Genomic DNA, 6,000 nt, shown 5'->3' on the forward strand with positions numbered 1-6,000 from the left:
TGACTTGGTATCACAGGGTGGAAGAGGGCTTTAAACAGAAGTTAGCATCAAGATAAATATCTAAATACTTTTTATTTCTTTTTGTGATACTAGGAAGGGAACTGAGAGCTTCATACTGGGCTACATCTCCAGCCCTTTTACATTTTTAATTTTGATACAAAGTCTCACTAATTCAACAGATCAACAGATTGCTGAAGCTGAACTCAAAGTTTTGAGCTTCCTACCTCAGCCTCCAAGACTGCTTGGGATTATGGGCCCATGCTACCAGTTAGATCTTATTTTTAAAATCAAATTTCTACTCTCTCATATGATAATGGGCTAAGGCACAGGATATACAAAAAGATAGCTCCATTTTAAGATTATCACCCAAAATGCAAAAATATTTAATTTTCACTTTATAAATATAGCATCATTTAATTCAGTAAATACTGTTTTAAATTTTGTTTTATTTATGACTTATTTATAATTTATTCATTTATATTTCATCAGTTTAAATGCTTGTAGTGTTATATCACAACCTTAGATCTTAAAAAAATTAAAGACATTCTCTGGGTTTAAGAACTAGTATTCTCAGAAATGGAAAGATTTCAGAATATGTTTCATTTGGTTCCTCAAGTTGTGCTAATCTCTCTTTGTATTCTTGAGCATCTTGAGTTGGATGTTCATTATCCAAAACTTTCCTTTTATTACCTTAAATTTTTTCTCTGGTTTTCAGCTTTATGTAGTGCCTTGTTCAGTGCATGGTTCCAACAGAACCTCATTTCCTCTATGCATCAAGGAAAGCCTTGAGTCTATGGTCTGATTAGATCAGGTATTCATTTCTGAACTAGTTTTTAGGGCTAGAAACATGATATTAGTCCAGGGGTTTCAACATCCATAATATTGACACATTGGGCTAGCTAATGACCAGGGGAGGATACTAAATTCTACATTATAAGATATGTAATAACTACTCTGGTCTCTACTCACCAGAGGCCAGTAACAATCTATGCTCCCTATCCACTGAAAAAATGACTGTAAACATTGCTGAACATTTCCTCTAGACCAAAAGTTCCCCTCAATATGAACCATTAGATTAGCCTGATAGAGTTATGTCTAAATTCTATACTGGAAATGAAATAAGAATCCCCTGACATTAGGTCCTAGAGAGAAAATGGACTAGTTAGACCAATTTGTATAAGAGAATAATTAAGAGAAAAGTAAGATACTAGTAGAAAATATATTTATTTGCTAAAATTATTTATTTATTAGTTATTGAATATATATAAATTACAAGTCAATGATATATGTGGTAATAGGGCAAAAATTGGTTGTAGCTTCTGCCTTAATTGGAACAGAGTCTACAATTACAATCTACAATCTAAGCTGTTGCTCAGGGTGTTTATTTTAAGATAACATTTATTCTTACAGCTATTTCAACATAACACTACCATAATCCTTTTCACTACCTAAGCATTGATTTATTTCACTGTTCCACTACTAAATATATCATAATCTCCTTGAGATTAGCTATTATTTATTCATCCTATACATCAGCAGTGCTTGATGTATATATTTTATAAAAGAAGAAAGCTCTTTTTGGTTTAATAATTGTCATTCTCATTAGTATCATTAAATGTTGATAGAGAATCTCTGTATCTTAGTAATTATTGTTTTGTTACAAAATTTGGTGACATATGGTAACATACTTATCTTATATTCTTGTTTATGTTTCATTTTACATAAGCACTGATAAAATGTAAAAGAGAAAGAATTACAAGATCTCATATGGTTGACTTAATATAATCTAATAGTTATTACACTCATCTAACATGGACATAATGTATTTTAGCTAATGACCATGGCTTTTATATCACTTATGCATATTAAGGCTTAATTTCAGATTATATCTATCTATCTATCTATCTATCTATAGATAGATATATATATTTATAAAATCACTATCTAAAACAATGCTTCACATATCTATAATTCTTGTTGAGAGATGTATTCATAATAGCACAGAGTAGGTAAGAATGAACTAGCAATAAAGAGTTTGGTAATATATGAAAGAAACTAAAAGAAGCTTTATCAAGAAGGCAAGGTTTATCTGAAAATACCCAATGAATTTGGAGAGAAGATTCTTACATAGTACATAAGTTAGCAATTCAAAGTCTAGAATTACTGTAAATAAGAATATTGTTAACTCTGGTTCTCTACCTTATAACTTAAGCTATTCACTAGGTGAGAAACTTCTAGCATTCAATAGATACTCAAGCTATAAAAATGGTTTCCCAACAAAAAAAAAAAAACTCAATGCTCTCTCCACTTTTTATTCTACTTACCTGTTTTCTTTTACTGTGAATCTCTTGCTTTTGGCTCCACACTTGTTCTTTAGAAGATGCCATTTCTTTTTGTGTCATCTTCATCATCAATGTCTGCATCCTTTTGGGATTCTGTAACAGAATATAATAGATTAAGTGCATCAAATATTATAGAAGTTCATTTTTCACTCCTCTGGGGGCTAGAAAGTATGAGACTGAGGTGCTGGCAGATTTGTTGTCTGTTAAGACTCACCTCCTCAATAACAAACACAGTTTCTCTCTAGCTTTAAATGGTAGAAAGGTGAGCTAACTCTTATATGATTCTTTAACAAGGTCATTGATATCAACCTCAAGGACATCAACATCATGACTTAATCACTTCCAAAGGCCTACCTCTTAATATCATCACTGTTATGGGTTGGATCTTAAGTGTCATGTGTTAAAGGCTTGGTCTTCAGCTGATAACTATTGGGAGATGATGGGCCCTTTCAGGAAATGGCCCCTAATGGAAGAAAATTACATTACATATAACGGTGTTGTATTCTTGAAGTGCATATTAGAATTCCAACTCTTTCTCTCTGTGTCTCTGTCTCTCTCTGTCTCCCATGAAGTGAATATCTTTTGTTCATCATCATCTTGCCCTGATTGTGTGCCTTGTCACAGGTTCAAAGTGGTAGAACCAATTGACCATGGACTGAAACCTCTACCCAGGAGGGAAAGTAAAACATTTCTACTTTCAAGTTGATTACCTCAGGTATTTTGTCACAGGAATGGAAAGTTAATGCATTCACCTTCCTAATTAGGTTTAAACACAAATCTTATTTTTGGGTGGACACAAACATTCAAATCAAAGCAGTCATCATCATCTTAATCATCATCATCAGGCTATTGGAAATATCAGTCAAATTTCTAAATTCTATAAATTTATAAGATTATAGTCCTTAATGCTTACAACTATTTGATATTTTTACAATTTGAAGTGTAGTTGGAAAAATCATAAGTCGATGCTTAAATTATTCTGCTCATGGTTTAGATATCCTGCATAATAGCTGAAGTTTTAACTAAGAAGAATTTTACACCTGTAGTCTGGTTATATTATATGACACATTTATGTCCATAACAAATGAAGATTATCAAATTGGATTTAATCATGTGAAGCTTTTAATAGCAGAGAGATTTCTTTAGTAAAAGAAAGAAAATCAGAAATATCTATTCTGGCTGGCATGACAAAAGCAAACATTCATGCTATGAGTGGGGCAGCTTCCAGGAGCTGCAAGTCATCCCAGGCTGACAATTCTTAGGGAACTGGGGAACTCAGCTCTAAAATTTAAAGAAAGTGGATTCTGTCAATAACAAAAACAAGTTTTGAAACAGACCCTGGCCCTCAGCCTCTGAAAAACTAGCGCATTTGAACCATTTCAGTCTTGTTACCTTGACGCAATTATACCCAGCTGTAATAACCTATGCATGGAAGCTAATTACTGTCTACTGGCCTTTGGACTTACAGAACCAAAGACTAGTAAGTGAGTGTTGTGTGACACTACAAAATTTGCAGTAATTTGTTATATAACGATCTGAAAACTTCCTCATCTATATGTCACATAGTTATAAAATCATAAGAATATAGTGGTTAGTAAAGTATAATGGATAGAATATGAACTTTTAATGAGACTATCCCCCTATTCAGATTCTAATTCTGCCATTTGCTATTGCTGTGACCTTGGGGAAATTACACAATCACTACATAAAAGCTCCAATTTCTCATTTGAAAATGGAGATAATGGCAAGGGATTCCTCATAGAATTGTTAAAAGGATGGAAATTGGTAAAAGATATAAAGTTTCTAATCTTGTAATTTAAATGTTCAGTATATGGTGGCTACTTTTTTATTACTGTATTATAATGCACACATTAAAGACTTAGAACAATAAATGTATCCAAAATTAGAAACCTACTAATTTGTGACTGAAGTTTTCCACTTACATGTGTATGGCTGTCAAATCTCTGTACTTGCTCTAGTTAATTGTCTCTGCCACCCTCTAACACACTCTGGTGAATAGTCTTGATGTCTGTCCTTAACTGTATCAGCTTCTCACTTCTATGATAAATAACTCCACCAATTTTGGAGAGGACATCTCACAAATTTATAGGAGACCTAGGTCAAAATATATTGGAAGACCAGGTCTATTCCATGATACTAGTATTTTAGAAATTCAGGTTTCAAAGGAATAGCCCTTTGGAAAACCCTTTGAAAAACACTGGAATCTTATTCTGTGTTTCTGAATTTTTCACTTTCCCTGCTTGCCCATCTTCTCCCACCTTTAGGAAGTGTTAGAATTTAAAACCTCATGCCCAGGAATAAATAGCTTGTACCTCAATCAAACCATTGAAAACTTGTAGGACAGTCCTGAGCTTATGCATCCATGATAAGTATCAGCAATAACTTGTAAGCTGTTCGTAAATATAGAAACTCAGGAGAAATATGGTAAGCACTCATCAAAAACTATTTAAAACCTTTTTCTATGATGAATGAAGCATGAGAGAGGTATAGGATATTACGGGAAAAGAGAACCATAAAAATTCAGCAAGTTTTTAAAATTTCATAAACCCTAAAGAGCACATCTAAAATGGAAATTGCTCTCTGAAAGGTGTCTATGCCTGCCTGTTGTTCTCCCAGCTTCAAGACTTTGCAGTGATGAAAATGTGGACAAATTGATTTGATTAGAAAGATAATCATCTGGTACAGAATTAATAGCTAAAAGTTAAGAAATTTAGAGTGCTCAAGTGAAGAAGAGATTGCTGCAGGCTACAAAAACTGGCTTCTGCAAGTTCTACTGCACACATATAATTATTGCAAGAAATAAATGAGGTCTTATTTATTGGCAGTGGGACCTGGATTCTTGATAATCACAGGTAAAAAGAAAAGGGTGAAATTAATTTTTATGAAGCATAACTGCATTCAGTCCAACAGAGCTGTTCTTTGAATTTTAGTTGGTATTTAGTAAAGTTATCATCATTTCAGGCCTTTCAATACTGAAGCCATTACTTGATCATTTTTGCAGTAGTCTTCCAGTTTGATATTTCATTTTAACATGCATTGATCTTCAACATGAAATGAGAGTCTTTCTTAACTTGTAAAGTACAATGATAAACCTCTCAGTTAAGAGGAAACTATTTAAAAATTATATAATCCCTTATGAAAATTATTATTTAATTTATACTTATATTTGCATTTATATGTAATTTGTATCTTTATTATTTAAGTATTTCTTGATAAGAATATCATTAAAATCATTCAATTTGAATTTCAAATTAATTATTGCTCTTTCTTTTTTAAAGATTTCTAGAAAAGAATGAAAGAGAAAGACAATCACTCTAAGCCTGTTAAGCCCAAATTTCTAGAAATAAGAAAAATAATGTCAAACACAAAGTTGTCCTAGTGTAAAGAAATAATATATTCTTCTCAGCAACTTTTTATTCTTTTAGAAATTTTATAGCTATCTACAAATGTTAATGTATAAACATTTTCAAAATGGCTGTATAAATGGTGGTGACATAATTTCCTTCTGTATAATAAAACATTTGTCTATTTACATGGTATAAATATCCCACTACAGCTAATTGGTAGCTACTAAGTTGAAAACACTAAATGCAGAACTGAGAAGAGATGTACACATTTGCCTTACAGGAAGCTGTAG

The sequence above is a fragment of the Heterocephalus glaber genome, unplaced genomic scaffold (assembly GCF_053883595.1).
Source record: "Heterocephalus glaber isolate CG9 unplaced genomic scaffold, H.glaber_assembly_v1.0 deba00001509, whole genome shotgun sequence".
NCBI lineage: Eukaryota > Metazoa > Chordata > Mammalia > Rodentia > Bathyergidae > Heterocephalus > Heterocephalus glaber.